General features: G+C 42.3%; 1 long non-coding RNA gene across 1 annotated transcript; it reads right to left on the bottom strand.

The window, feature by feature from the left end:
- Positions 1 to 1,255: 1,255 nt before the first annotated feature.
- LOC138680614 (uncharacterized) lies at positions 1,256 to 2,087 on the bottom strand. The gene is made up of 3 exons (XR_011321687.1): positions 2,014 to 2,087; positions 1,648 to 1,707; positions 1,256 to 1,536 (listed from the first exon to the last, which is right to left on the bottom strand). It is a non-coding gene; the product is annotated as an uncharacterized lncRNA (long non-coding RNA).
- Positions 2,088 to 16,758: the final 14,671 nt, after the last annotated feature.

The following is a 16,758-nucleotide window of genomic DNA, read 5'->3' as shown; positions in this document are numbered from 1 at the left end:
GCGCTAGTATAAAGCAGTCACCGGGAATGGTTTTCACTTCCCAGGTGTGCCCTGTCAGGTTTGATAAGTGGGATTTCTTGCCTTATAAATGGGATTAGGACCATCAGTTGTTTGTGCAGAAGTCTGGTGGATATACAGCTGATAGTCCTACTGAATAGACTGTTAGAATTTGTATTATGGCAAGAAAAAAAGCAGCTAAGTAAGAAAAACGAGTGGCCCTCATTACTTTAGGAAATGAAGGTCAGTCAGTCTGAAAAATTGGGAAAACTTTGAAAGTGTCCCCAAGTACAGTGGCAAAAACCATCAAGCGCTACAAAGAAACCCAGGAAAGGAAGACCAAGAGTCACCTCTGCTTCTGAGGACAAGTTTATATGAGTCACCTGCCTCAGAAATCGCAGGTTAACAGCAGCTCAGATTAGAGACCAGGTCAATGCCACACAGAGTTCTAGCAGCAGACACGTCTCTACAACTGTTAAGAGAAGACTTTGTGCAGCAGGCCTTCATGGTAAAATAGCTGCTAGGAAACCATTGCTAAGGACACGCAACAAGCAGAAGACACTTGTTTGAGCTAAAGAACACAAGGAATGGACATTAGACCAGTGGAAATCTGTGCTTTGGTCTGATGAGTCCAAATTTGAGATCTTTGGTTCCAACCACCGTGTCTTTGTGCGACGCACAAAAGGTGAACGGATGGACTCTACATGCCTGGTTCCCACCGTGAAGCATGGAGGAGGAGGTGTGATGGTGTGGGGGTGCTTTGCTGGTGACACTGTGGGGATTTATTCAAAATTGAAGGCATACTGAACCAGCATGGCTACCACAGCATCTTGCAGCGGCATGCTATTCCATCCGGTTTGCGTTTACTTGGACCATCATTTATTTTTCAACAGGACAATGACCCCAAACACACCTCCAGGCTGTGTAAGGGCTATTTGACCAAGAAGGAGAGTGATGGGGTGCTACACCAGATGACCTGGCCTCCACAGTCACCAGACCTGAACCCAATCGAGATGGTTTGGGGTGAGCTGGACCGCAGAGTGAAGGCAAAAGGGCCAACAAGTGCTAAGCATCTCTGGGAACTTCAAGATTGTTGGAAGACCATTCCCGGTGACTACCTTTTGAAGCTCATGTAGCAATATAAAGCACGGCACTCTTGGCTTCTTGGGGGTGCACAAGTTAGGTTTCCAACCCGTCAAATCAAAGCAATAAATACTTGGCACTCAGACGAACTTTTTGCATGATCATAAGTGAATAATTCATTTATTTAGTGCATCCAGCTTAATTGTTAAACGTTTTCGGTCTACAAAGACCTTCATCAGAAACAGTTATTGGATTACTGAAATACATATATCAAAATACAAAGAAATGTTGTTAGAATAGGTAACATGATGCACAGTCTCAATATAGGCATATTTATAATATACTTGAGAAAATCAAATACATCAATAGAGAAATGACAAACAACGACTGAGGCGGACTAGGTGGATCCGGCCTGGTGTTCCGTGAGTCGTGAGCCTTGTTCAGGAGATCTATGGACTGTGAACGTGTATAGGAGAAGGATATAAGCAGGTGATGACCTCCAGTCCCAGCTAAGGATTAACAAAGTGGGCCAAGAAATGACCACCCCCACTTAAAAATAAAGGATACTGCAAATAAGGTGAACTCCCAATACGCGGGACCAGGGGGCTAGAGTGCGAGATGAGGTGCCTATAACACAGAAGCAAAAACCATGAGTACATAAAAGGAGCATAAAGAACCACATCAAAAATGCCATATGACGAGAATAGTGTAGGAGAACTAGTGGTGAAGCCTGAAAGGGCATGCTATATGATAAGACTAGTCCCAGTATGTGACCATCAGGAGCCTGTATAAAGGGAAATCAGATCTACGGATGCAATAGCACAGAGTAGTGTGGACCAGCGACCCTGGCCAGGATAGGCAAGAAATAAAACCAAGCTCAAGAAAATAAAGCTCAAGAAAATAGGAAGGCCCCCCTCTACTTATTAGAAGTACCTGAATGCCACGAAGAGTAAATGTGGGCCCACAGGGGTGCCAACAAACGGCAGAGTCCGGGAGAATATGGCGCCTGAGTAAAATATAGTACAAGGTGTAATAAAAAGAGTGAGTGGCTTAAGGCAGAAGGGTCCCCAATAGGGCTGCGGCGGTTACCTTAAAGAGCCTGGAGAAGCGGGAGCAGGGCGCTGTGGAAAGGCGAGAAGCTCGCAATGGCACAAGCGCTGTGGACAAGGAAAGCAATAAAGAGGTAACTAGGCAGCAGAAAATGACAGAAGGCAAAGGGATAAGGAGAGGGAGGGGAGGAGAGGACAGAGTGAATAGGACAGTGTAGCAAGGACAGAGCGCTACTGTACCTAAGACCTCCAATGGCACCGGCGCCGAACCGCTAGAGACGCGCACTCCCGGGACTGCTGACCGGCAGAGGCACTTCCGGGTTTAAGTGCCCGCTGCCTGAAGGTCAGCTGACACGCCGCGTCACCAGGTCACATGACCGGCGGGGCCGCGCATGCGTGGAACAGGGGGAGAGGCCGGGGAGGGGAGCCGGGGAGAGATAGCGCCTGCGCAAAGGAATGAAGTACAATCAATGGAGACAAGAGGAAAAGAGGCCATATAAAGCCAGGGTCGCAGCGCAGAGGATATCAGGCAGGACACCGGATATAAGCAGGGTGCTGGGGTTGGTAAGAAGGCAAAACGCATGGTGGACCAGAGAGTCAAAGAGAGAAACAGGTCCATAAAGTGGTGGTCACATCGGAACACTATATAGAGAAAAAGATAATACTCTATATAGAGATGGCATTGTGAGGGAATACTATACCATGTGACAAAAGGCCAGTGCTCAGTGCGTGGGGTGCAATTAACGGTTCTGAAAAGAAAAGAGCATGAAACAGTTAAAAGCAAGACAAAAACAGGTCAATATACAATGTAATTACAATAAAAACGTACACAGTATCTTTACAAAAAAGCTGATACATCATAGTCCCTATTTAATCCCTTTGGTTCAAGGGTCTGTAAGGTATAAATCCAATATGCTTCCCTTTTCTGGAGCATTTTGGTGCGGTTTTGGCCCCTTCTAGGGATGTCAACCTGTTCAAGGACCTGGAACCGAAGTTGAGCGATATTATGATTTTTGGCGGAGAAATGGAATGGAAGGGGGAGGTGTGTCTTATTACATCGGATCGTAGATTTGTGTTGGGCCACCCTATCTCTCACCGTTTGTGTGGTTTCCCCCACATAGGCCAAGCCGCAAGGGCATTTGATAAGATAGACTACAAATGTCGACTCGCAGGTATAGAAACCCTTAATGGGAATAGCCTTGCCAGTCTGTGGGTGAAAAACAGAGGGACCCTTTTGTACATTACTGCATTGTAGACAATTTAGGCAAGGGAATGTGCCTCTTCTCTGAGTTTGAAGAAAAACCTGTTTGGGAATCAGGGTACCTGGACCAACATCCGCCTTTACTAACCTATCCTTGAGATTCCTAGCTCGCTTGAAACATGACAGAAATGGCAATTTGAACTCCGCAATGTCAGGATAACTTTTGGTTAGGATATTCCAGTGCCTCTGAATGGTCGACTGTACTAGGCCAGAAAAAGGGTGAAAAGTCGAGACGAATGGGATTCTTTTGGGCTTGTCCTTGGGTTTACTAATTGACATGTAACGTTTAGCCTCTGTCAGTATCCCCTGAGGGTACCCCCTATCAGCAAAATTTGTGTTCCATCTCGATGAGTCTGGGTTTTTTTAAATTCTCATCAGAGACTATCCTGTCGACCCTATGGAACTGTGATTTTGGAATAGAGTTCTTAATGGAGGGTGGGTGGCAACTGGTGAAGAATAGGAGGCCATTGCGATCTGTCGGTTTAGTGTATAAATCGATCGCCAAGTGACCCCCCCTCTCCTTATAAATCAAAGTATCCAAAAAGCTAATCCTGTGTGTGTCATGTTGTAAAGAGAATTTTAATTCAGGCCAGATACCATTGATATGTTGATCAAAAGGCAGGAGTGATTCAATTGGACCGTCCCAGATGCAGAATATATCATCGATATATCTCCGCCAAACCTTGCAGTGACTCATAAATAGAGGATGATTGTACACAAAATCTTGTTCAAAAATCGCCATGTACGCTATGGCGTAAGGGGGCGCTACGTTCGCGCCCATCGCGGTGCCTTGCTGTTGGGCATAAAAGGTGTCCTGGAACAAGAAATAATTTTCTTTGAGTACCAGGCCCAATAGGTCGGCACAGAGGTGACGGATTTTGATGTCTACTTTGTTATCATGTAGGAGTCTATCGGTAGCTGCTAAGCCTTTCTCGTGGACTATCGATGTATAGAGGCTGTTGACATCCCAGGTTATCAAGAGGGAAGAAGGGGATATGGGGCCCAAAGACTTAATGACCTGAATGAAATCATTAGTATCCAATAAGAAAGAGCGGGTAGTTTTAACTAGTGGTGTGAGAATTTTTTCCAATACCATGGATAAAGGTGACAGAACCGAGTCGGTTAGGGACACAATAGGCCGGCCAGGTGGTTTGACTAGTCTTTTGTGTATTTTAGGCAGGATATAAAATATAGGGGTAATAGGATCCTTTTTAATGAGAAAATCTCTCATTTTTTTGTCAATGGTGCCTGCTTGGAAGTGGAAGTCTACGACGGGTGCGATTTTTTTGATCAGTAGGTTCAGAGGGTTATGTGGTATTATTTTGTATACTGTGGTGTCCCCCAGTTGTCTAAACACCTCCTCAAGATAGTCAGACCTATCCATAATCACCGTTGCCCCGCCCTTATCTGCTGGTTTGATAATTAAGGATTTATCCGATGAAAGTTGATCCAATGAGAGTCTCTCGGCATGTGTGAGATTGGAATGGAACTGGAACCTCCCCCGGTCCATCTCCCTAGTCAATGTGTGGATGTCCCTCTCGACAAGGGAAACAAAAGTTTCCACTGGTGGGTTGGATCGTGGTGGCATGTAGGAGCTAGGAGTCCGTAACCCCAAATCCTGGAGTTCAAGTAGAGTCTTATCCTGCCTGGAGGAATTCAGTACGGCAGGTTGTTCCGAGAAGTGTACACGCAATCTGATGTTGCGATAGAACCTCTGCAGGTCCATGTTGAGTTCAAACGAATTGAACTTATACATAGGGCAAAAGGATAAACCCTTCTGGAGTACAGCCAGTTGATATGTGTCCAGGTTCTTGGAAGCGATGTTGACTACCAGCGGGAGGTCCTTACCTGTGAGCGTGTCGCCATCTGATTTCGGGGTTCCCCGGCGGCATTGGCCCCCCCGCCTCGTTTTCCCTTTGAACGGCCGCGGTTGTTCCCTAAAAAAGAATGGGAGGAAGAAGAATTTGAGGTGCCGGGCCTGCTGTCGATGGAACCAGAAGAGCTTAGCGAGCTGTGACGCCTGGTGGAATGCCGAGTATCTCGCCATTGGTAGACCCGGTTCTGTAAGTAGTCCTCGGTGTCTCTCAGAAATTCCCTCACAATGCCATCTCTATATAGAGTATTATCTTTTTCTCTATATAGTGTTCCGATGTGACCACCACTTTATGGACCTGTTTCTCTCTTTGACTCTCTGGTCCACCATGCGTTTTGCCTTCTTACCAACCCCAGCACCCTGCTTATATCCGGTGTCCTGCCTGATATCCTCTGCGCTGCGACCCTGGCTTTATATGGCCTCTTTTCCTCTTGTCTCCATTGATTGTACTTCATTCCTTTGCGCAGGCGCTATCTCTCCCCGGCTCCCCTCCCCGGCCTCTCCCCCTGCTCCACGCATGCGCGGCCCCGCCGGTCATGTGACCTGGTGACGCGGCGCGTCAGCTGACCTTCAGGCAGCGGGCACTTAAACCCGGAAGTGCCTCTGCCGGTCAGCAGTCCCGGGAGTGCGCGTCTCTAGCGGTTCGGCGCCGGTGCCATTGGAGGTCTTAGGTACAGTAGCGCTCTGTCCTTGCTACACTGTCCTATTCACTCTGTCCTCTCCTCCCCTCCCTCTCCTTATCCCTTTGCCTTCTGTCATTTTCTGCTGCCTAGTTACCTCTTTATTGCTTTCCTTGTCCACAGCGCTTGTGCCATTGCGAGCTTCTCGCCTTTCCACAGCGCCCTGCTCCCGCTTCTCCAGGCTCTTTAAGGTAACCGCCGCAGCCCTATTGGGGACCCTTCTGCCTTAAGCCACTCACTCTTTTTATTACACCTTGTACTATATTTTACTCAGGCGCCATATTCTCCCGGACTCTGCCGTTTGTTGGCACCCCTGTGGGCCCACATTTACTCTTCGTGGCATTCAGGTACTTCTAATAAGTAGAGGGGGGCCTTCCTATTTTCTTGAGCTTTATTTTCTTGAGCTTGGTTTTATTTCTTGCCTATCCTGGCCAGGGTCGCTGGTCCACACTACTCTGTGCTATTGCATCCGTAGATCTGATTTCCCTTTATACAGGCTCCTGATGGTCACATACTGGGACTAGTCTTATCATATAGCATGCCCTTTCAGGCTTCACCACTAGTTCTCCTACACTATCCTCGTCATATGGCATTTTTGATGTGGTTCTTTATGCTCCTTTTATGTACTCATGGTTTTTGCTTCTGTGTTATAGGCACCTCATCTCGCACTCTAGCCCCCTGGTCCCGCGTATTGGGAGTTCAAATTATTTGCAGTATCCTTTATTTTTAAGTGGGGGTGGTCATTTCTTGGCCCACTTTGTTAATCCTTAGCTGGGACTGGAGGTCATCACCTGCTTATATCCTTCTCCTATACACGTTCACAGTCCATAGATCTCCTGAACAAGGCTCACGACTCACGGAACACCAGGCCGGATCCACCTAGTCCGCCTCAGTCGTTGTTTGTCATTTCTCTATTGATGTATTTGATTTTCTCAAGTATATTATAAATATGCCTATATTGAGACTGTGCATCATGTTACCTATTCTAACAACATTTCTTTGTATTTTGATATATGTATTTCAGTAATCCAATAACTGTTTCTGATGAAGGTCTTTGTAGACCGAAAACGTTTAACAATTAAGCTGGATGCACTAAATAAATGAATTATTCACTTCTGATCATGCAAAAAGTTCGTCTGAGTGCCAAGTATTTATTGCTTTTACCTTTTGAAGCTCATCACGAGAATGCCAAGAGTGTGCAAAGCAGTCATCATAGCAAAAGGTGGCTACTTTGAAGAACCTAGAATATAAGACATAATTTCAGTTCAGTTGTTTCACACTTTTTTTGTTAAGTATATTATTCCACATGTGTTAATTCATAGTTTTGATGCCTTCAGTGTGAATGTACAATTTTCATGGTCATAAAAATACAGAAAAATCTTTAACCCCTTCCCGACCTGTGACACAGCGTATGCGTCATGAAAGTCGGTGCCAATCCGACCTGTGACGCATATGCTGTGTCACAGAATGATCGCGTCCCTGCAGATCCGGTGAAAGGGTTAACTCCCATTTCACCCGATCTGCAGGGACAGGGAGAGTGGTAGTTTAGCCCAGGGGGGTGGCTCCACCCCCCCCCCCCCCCGTGGCTACGATCGCTCTGATTGGCAGTTGAAAGTGAAACTGCCAATCAGAGCGATTTGTAATATTTCACCTATTATAACTGGTGAAATATTACAATCCAGCCATGGCCGATGCTGCAATATCATCGGCCATGGCAGGAAACATTGATGTGCCCCCACCCCACCGATCGCCCCCCCAGCCCTCCGATCTGTCCTTTACACTGCTCCGCTCCCCTCCGTCCTCCTGTCCGCTCCCCCCGTGCTCTTGTCCACTCACCCCCGTGCTCCAATCACCCCCCGTGTTCCAACCACCCCCCTGCACTCCGATCCACCCCCCCTGAAGTCCGATCCACCCCCCCTGCAGTCTGATCCACCCCCCGATGCTCCAATGCACCCCCCCGTGTTCCGATCCACCCCCCCGTGCTCCGATCCACCCCCCCGTATCATACTTACCGAGCCTCCCGTGGTCCGTCCGTCTTCTTTCCTGGGCGCCGCCATCTTCCAAAATGGCGGGCGCATGCGCAGTGCGCCCGCCGAATCTGCCGGCTGGCAGATTCGTTTCAAGTGCATTTTGATCACTGCGATAAAACCTATCGCAGTGATCAAAATAAAAAAAATACTGAATGACCCCCCCCTTTGTCACCCCCATAGGTAGGGACAATAATAAAATAAAGATTTATTTTTTTTTTTCTTCCACTAAGGTTGGGGTAAGTTAAAAAACACAGATGCACCAATAAAATATAAAATGATATATGAATAATAATATAAATCTGAAATCAATAATATCAGTGCTCTGTGAAAGAATAGTGACTAAACACTAGAATGTGAAAACAGACACTACAACCAAGACCTGGAACGCCAAAGGGAGTGAATCCACACAGGAGATAAATATTAAATAGCCTTTATTATAGTGAAATGGCAACAAAGTTATACATAAAAATATTAAAAAATCAATAAAAACAAGTACGCGGTTTTATAACAGGACCATTAGAGAAAATATACAATTATGGTGATAAATATATGTGGTGACCTCCAGTTAATACAGATAGAACACTAAAAAAATATAAAAATGTGTAAAGAAAAAATAAAAAAATTTTTAAAAAAAAATATATATATACAATTGTCTGTGTACTAAAACATATGTGCAAAATTGCAAAAACCAAATAATTAAATCGAGCAGCAAAAAATTAGTTATCAAAAGAAACTCACTGAATAGTGGCGTGTATGATATACGATATACCCTGTGTTAAAATATATATGTGCAATATTATAACATAAAATAAGAGCCAAGCTATCGGCTCAAAAGCCCCGGATAAAGTGCATACGTGCAAAAAAAAGGGAGGATACAGGAGATGGGCGAAAAAATAGCTACAAAATAATGAAAGTGAAGCAGCACACAATTAGCGTACTAAAATATGGTGCAAAAATATGAGGGATCTATCCTTGTGCCACATATGTTAGTGTGCAGAGCCACAAAAAACACACAGCCATAATATGCAATGTGCCATGGGTATTTTCTCAATGGGTGCAGAGCCACAAGTGAGAGCAGTACGCAGCTGCAGGCAAAGTGAACACACCAGCAAGGTGCAAAGTGCAATGAACAAATAAAAAAGAAAGGTCACTGTCTGTAAATTACCTCTCGGGAGAGTCACCAGGTCCTGACACCGCGCACCCCGACGCGCGTTTCGGAAAACACTTTCCTTCGTCAGGGGGTGTCATTTAGTGTATAGAGGGGCCTTTATATATCGTATCCAGTTCCATTGTTGTGACCCGGGTGGGAACGGCGCATGCGCCGCCAGGAGGACCCGGAAGTCCGAGCGCACGAGTCACGCGCCAGCCCGCACAGGGACGGAGTACCCGGCGTTGCTAAGACACAGCGACTCGGATGCCAGGGCTCCAGGACGCAGGCAGCGCAGGCGCACTCCCAGGAGCACCACAAGGGAAACAGGAATACATGCCGGAAACACTGAAATCACATAATTAGCCTATAAGTGAGATTTAGACTGGGGAACATAAGGACAATGAGGAAAAAACAAAATATTCACTATATTGATAATTATCTAAACCATAATATGGGCTAAATCTCCAAATCTATGTATGGGTGGCAAAAAATACTGATAAACAGAAATATGTAGTTAAAAAAGAAAAAATATATATATATGGTAGCTAGAAATATATAAATATATTACATATATTATATTACATGTACCAACCATAACTAATAATGGAGAATTAGAAATAAAGTATACAAATACGGAAATGAAAACGTTACAAAAAATATAATGGAAAAAATAATACTACTACTGGAAAATAATGAAAATACATAACAAAAATTATTATATATGCATCCATAGTAACATCAGTTCAATTTTTCTTTCAGGAATCATATCCTTCTGGAACGACGAGGAGCACGGCACTCCGTCCCAGTTGATCTCCACCAGAAGGCAACCAGTCCAATCCGCACTTTCAACAGAAAGAAGAGGCCGGCCACAATATGTGAGTATAATAGACTAAAAAATACATAAATAGTAATTATTAATAAAAGCCGCAAATATTTTAAAAAAATAATAAAAGACAAAATAGCATATATAACTAAAAGGTGGTGTAAAAGACATAGGAATAAAAATAAGTAGAATGTATTATAAAAACGGGGCAAAGCTAAGATTTTCATTCAATCCATATGGGGACACGGAATTCAAAGTCCATATCCATTTAGTTTCCATCTGTGCGAGTATGGTACTTATTTTTCCTCCTCTCTCATTAGGTGTTATCTTATCAATACCCTTGACCCTCAAAAGTGATGCCTCACAGTTATGTTTCAATTTAAAATGCTTGGGGATGGTTTTTAATAAGGATATATCTTCAACCTCCTTCGCTGCTTGTATCCCCAATACATGCTTGCGAACCCTTATTTTCAATTGGCGCGTAGTCATACCCACGTAGATTAGCGAGCATGGACAGTGGCGTAGTAAATAACGGCTGTGGTTGTACATGTTATGGCCTGTTTAATCTCATAATTTGCTGTCCCATCAAAATTGCAAAAAGTCTGTGCTTTATCAATATTGGGACACGCCACGCATTTACCACAGGATTTACAGCCAGTGGCATGTTTACTATTAGTTAGAAATGATGGTAAAACTGGGTTATAGGCATAATGGCTCTTCACCAAATGATCTTTTAGGTTCAAGGATCTTCTATAGGTGATATTCGGTTCTTTGCCAATATATCGAGCTAAAATGGGGTCGGCTTTAAGGATTCCCCATGACTTAGCTAAACATGATCTCATTAGATCATTTTGTCCATGATATCTGGTGATATACCTAACTACTTGATTAGATTTGGGAGTCTTTTGACCATACAGCGCTTGATGTCTAGTAGTGTTTTTGGCACGGTTATATCCCTTTTTAATTGAACGTCTACTGTATCCTCTTTCGAGAAATCTTTCCTTAAGATCCTGGGCTTGTTTTTCGAAATCAATATCACTGGAGCAAATCCTCCTCAACCTAAGGAATTGTCCTATTGGGATAGAACATACCATTGCAGGGGGGTGTGAAGAAGTAGCATGTAATAGTGAGTTAACTGCTGTAGATTTCCTATAAATATTGGTATATAAGCAGTCATCTTCTCCCTTAGAAACACATACGTCAAGAAAGTCCAAGGATTTAGAATTGCATTTATATGTGAGATGTATATTGGAGTTATTGTGGTTCAAATCGGACATAAAAGACTGTAAAGAGTCCTCCGATCCCTGCCAAATAAAAAATACATCATCAATGAATCGCACCCATAATAGGATGCGATTCATCCATGTCTCAGACATAAAGAGGTCCCTCTCCCACAGCCCCAGGAATAAATTTGCATAAGCGGGCGCAAATGAAGCACCCATTGCTGTGCCCTGGAGCTGTAGGTAGAGGGACCCCTTAAAAAGAAAAAAATTGTGCGATAATGAGAACTCAAGTAAACGTATAGTAAATTGTCTCATTGGGCTAGGCATAATTGAGGACCCCATAAAATGTGTAGCTGCTCGAACCCCATCACTATGGCGGATATTTGTGTATAGACTTTCCACGTCACAAGACACCAGAAGTGTTTCATTGCCTATATGTAATCCATCAATTCTTTTGAGGAACTCGTTAGTATCTTTAATATAAGACGGTAGTTCCTCAACTAGTGGCTTTAATCTGGAGTCTATAAATTTATTGACATTTTCCAAAAAGTTCCCACATCCCGAAATTATAGGTCTGCCTGGTGGCGTGGTTTGATTTTTGTGCACTTTAGGAAGTAAATAAAGTGTAGAGATTATTGGTTCGGATACTTGAAGAGCAGTAAATAAATCTTTATTAATGACACCTGAATCCAAGGCTTCCCGAAGAAGGCCAAGTAATTCCGATTTAAATTTAATCAAGGGGTTAAATGTCATTTTTTTATAATAAACCTCATCTTTTAACTGACGGAATACCTCACTCTCATAGAGTTTTTTGGGCCAAATAACTATATTTCCCCCTTTGTCAGCTGGCTTAAATATCACATCAGGTAAATTTTTAGCCTCTCAAGTGCCAATTTTTCATGTTTGTTTAGATTTTCACGATCAGAAAAACGAGGAATTCTATCAAATTCCCTACTCACGGTCTTAACAAAGACATCAATGGTCGAGCAACCTGACAAAGGGGGAAATTTCTTTGATTTTGGTCGAATGCATTCAGGGATCTTACCTCCTATTGGGTCATTATGCTCTTGGGCCAGTTCATCCAATATACCTAGTGCCTCCTGCTCCGCCTCTGTAGGGAACAATTGCAATGCAGTTTCGTTATGGAAATGTCGTTTAAACAATAGCTTCTTTGCAAAAAGGTGTAAGTCCTTTACAGCCTCAAATTTATCAAATTGAGCTGTAGGACAAAACATAAGTCCCCTTTTTAAGACATCAATCTCAATATCGGATAGACTATGTGTACTTAAATTAATCACCTTTAAATTTGTTCTGGATTCTTCAGGGAAGTTCGTAAAACTGCGTTTAGCCGGCACATAGCGTGGTTCACGCTTGCGTTTAGGTGTAGATATAATGGAAATCGAAGTAGAGGCGGAGGAGGAGGCACCAGAAACATCTCCCAGACCAAGGTTCGATGAGGTCGAATCAGTTCTATTTCTTGAGGTATCCGTGGGGTTATATTTACGCCATCTGTATACCCTTCCATTCGTAAAGTCCTTCTGGTCTCTTGACAACTTGTTAGTCTGATTGATTCTAATATCCTTTATCCATTGTTCAATCTGCTTTTCCAATTGGTTATCAATGGATCCAAGCTGCTCTGGAGACAAGCAATCCTTGGCTTTGATAAATAATTCATCTAGGGATTTGTCAATCTCAATCAACATTTGTGAATTATATTTCACCAAGAGTTCCATAAGCTGTCTGGAGGCTATGTTACACACTTTTTCCCAATCCTTGACAAATTCCTCATCATTAATAGGGAATGATGGAGCTAATTGTATCCTAAGCCCCCTTGGAATCAATTGCCGTTGGATGTAATTATCCAAAAAAGCTCTGCTCCACCAGGAGCGAGTTCTCCTATATGTTAAATTCTTTATTGTTTTATATAACTCATCATATTGAACACCACCATTATTAGTAGTTGCCACATCACCATTGGAGAACACTACGTTAATTTGTCCCTGCCAGGACATCTCCCTGGCTTTGAAATCCATGTCCAGTTGTAGAGAAAACAACCTGTGCAGAACACAGTATAATTATATGTTAAAAAACACAGATGCACCAATAAAATATAAAATGATATATGAATAATAATATAAATCTGAAATCAATAATATCAGTGCTCTGTGAAAGAATAGTGACTAAACACTAGAATGTGAAAACAGACACTACAACCAAGACCTGGAACGCCAAAGGGAGTGAATCCACACAGGAGATAAAGATTAAATAGCCTTTATTATAGTGAAATGGCAACAAAGTTATACATAAAAATATTAAAAAATCAATAAAAACAAGTACGCGGTTTTATAACAGGACCATTAGAGAAAATATACAATTATGGTGATAAATATATGTGGTGACCTCCAGTTAATACAGATAGAACACTAAAAAAATATAAAAATGTGTAAAGAAAAAATAAAAAAATTTAAAAAAAAATATATATATATACAATTGTCTGTGTACTAAAACATATGTGCAAAATTGCAAAAACCAAATAATTAAATCGAGCAGCAAAAAATTAGTTATCAAAAGAAACTCACTGAATAGTGGCGTGTATGATATACGATATACCCTGTGTTAAAATATATATGTGCAATATTATAACATAAAATAAGAGCCAAGCTATCGGCTCAAAAGCCCCGGATAAAGTGCATACGTGCAAAAAAAAAGGGAGGATACAGGAGATGGGCGAAAAAATAGCTACAAAATAATGAAAGTGAAGCAGCACACAATTAGCGTACTAAAATATGGTGCAAAAATATGAGGGATCTATCCTTGTGCCACATATGTTAGTGTGCAGAGCCACAAAAAACACACAGCCATAATATGCAATGTGCCATGGGTATTTTCTCAATGGGTGCAGAGCCACAAGTGAGAGCAGTACGCAGCTGCAGGCAAAGTGAACACACCAGCAAGGTGCAAAGTGCAATGAACAAATAAAAAAGAAAGGTCACTGTCTGTAAATTACCTCTCGGGAGAGTCACCAGGTCCTGACACCGCGCACCCCGACGCGCGTTTCGGAAAACACTTTCCTTCGTCAGGGGGTGTCATTTAGTGTATAGAGGGGCCTTTATATATCGTATCCAGTTCCATTGTTGTGACCCGGGTGGGAACGGCGCATGCGCCGCCAGGAGGACCCGGAAGTCCGAGCGCACGAGTCACGCGCCAGCCCGCACAGGGACGGAGTACCCGGCGTTGCTAAGACACAGCGACTCGGACGCCAGGGCTCCAGGACGCAGGCAGCGCAGGCGCACTCCCAGGAGCACCACAAGGGAAACAGGAATACATGCCGGAAACACTGAAATCACATAATTAGCCTATAAGTGAGATTTAGACTGGGGAACATAAGGACAATGAGGAAAAAACAAAATATTCACTATATTGATAATTATCTAAACCATAATATGGGCTAAATCTCCAAATCTATGTATGGGTGGCAAAAAATACTGATAAACAGAAATATGTAGTTAAAAAAGAAAAAATATATATATATGGTAGCTAGAAATATATAAATATATTACATATATTATATTAGATGTACCAACCATAACTAATAATGGAGAATTAGAAATAAAGTATACAAATACGGAAATGAAAACGTTACAAAAAATATAATGGAAAAAATAATACTACTACTGGAAAATAATGAAAATACATAACAAAAATTATTATATATGCATCCATAGTAACATCAGTTCAATTTTTCTTTCAGGAATCATATCCTTCTGGAATGACGAGGAGCACGGCACTCCGTCCCAGTTGATCTCCACCAGAAGGCAACCAGTCCAATCCGCACTTTCAACAGAAAGAAGAGGCCGGCCACAATATGTGAGTATAATAGACTAAAAAATACATAAATAGTAATTATTAATAAAAGCCGCAAATATTTTAAAAAAATAATAAAAGACAAAATAGCATATATAACTAAAAGGTGGTGTAAAAGACATAGGAATAAAAATAAGTAGAATGTATTATAAAAACGGGGCAAAGCTAAGATTTTCATTCAATCCATATGGGGACACGGAATTCAAAGTCCATATCCATTTAGTTTCCATCTGTGCGAGTATGGTACTTATTTTTCCTCCTCTCTCATTAGGTGTTATCTTATCAATACCCTTGACCCTCAAAAGTGATGCCTCACAGTTATGTTTCAATTTAAAATGCTTGGGGATGGTTTTTAATAAGGATATATCTTCAACCTCCTTCGCTGCTTGTATCCCCAATACATGCTCGCGAACCCTTATTTTCAATTGGCGCGTAGTCATACCCACGTAGATTAGCGAGCATGGACATGTGGCGTAGTAAATAACGGCTGTGGTTGTACATGTTATGGCCTGTTTAATCTCATAATTTGCTGTCCCATCAAAATTGCAAAAAGTCTATGCTTTATCAATATTGGGACACGCCACGCATTTACCACAGGATTTACAGCCAGTGGCATGTTTACTATTAGTTAGAAATGATGGTAAAACTGGGTTATAGGCATAATGGCTCTTCACCAAATGATCTTTTAGGTTCAAGGATCTTCTATAGGTGATATTCGGTTCTTTGCCAATATATCGAGCTAAAATGGGGTCGGCTTTAAGGATTCCCCATGACTTAGCTAAACATGATCTCATTAGATCATTTTGTCCATGATATCTGGTGATATACCTAACTACTTGATTAGATTTGGGAGTCTTTTGACCATACAGCGCTTGATGTCTAGTAGTGTTTTTGGCACGGTTATATCCCTTTTTAATTGAACGTCTACTGTATCCTCTTTCGAGAAATCTTTCCTTAAGATCCTGGGCTTGTTTTTTGAAATCAATATCACTGGAGCAAATCCTCCTCAACCTAAGGAATTGTCCTATTGGGATAGAACGTACCATTGCAGGGGGGTGTGAAGAAGTAGCATGTAATAGTGAGTTAACTGCTGTAGATTTCCTATAAATATTGGTATATAAGCAGTCATCTTCTCCCTTAGAAACACATACGTCAAGAAAGTCCAAGGATTTAGAATTGCATTTATATGTGAGATGTATATTGGAGTTATTGTGGTTCAAATCGGACATAAAAGACTGTAAAGAGTCCTCCGATCCCTGCCAAATAAAAAATACATCATCAATGAATCGCACCCATAATAGGATGCGATTCATCCATGTCTCAGACATAAAGAGGTCCCTCTCCCACAGCCCCAGGAATAAATTTGCATAAGCGGGCGCAAATGAAGCACCCATTGCTGTGCCCTGGAGCTGTAGGTAGAGGGACCCCTTAAAAAGAAAAAAATTGTGCGATAATGAGAACTCAAGTAAACGTATAGTAAATTGTCTCATTGGGCTAGGCATAATTGAGGACCCCATAAAATGTGTAGCTGCTCGAACCCCATCACTATGGCGGATATTTGTGTATAGACTTTCCACGTCACAAGACACCAGAAGTGTTTCATTGCCTATATGTAATCCATCAATTCTTTTGAGGAACTCGTTAGTATCTTTAATATAAGACGGTAGTTCCTCAACTAGTGGCTTTAATCTGGAGTCTATAAATTTATTGACATTTTCCAAAAAG

This window comes from Ranitomeya imitator, chromosome 5 (genome assembly GCF_032444005.1).
Source record: "Ranitomeya imitator isolate aRanImi1 chromosome 5, aRanImi1.pri, whole genome shotgun sequence".
Taxonomy (NCBI): domain Eukaryota; kingdom Metazoa; phylum Chordata; class Amphibia; order Anura; family Dendrobatidae; genus Ranitomeya; species Ranitomeya imitator.
Note: the sequence above shows the minus strand (reverse complement) of the source record. Positions and strands in the feature narration are given on the sequence as shown.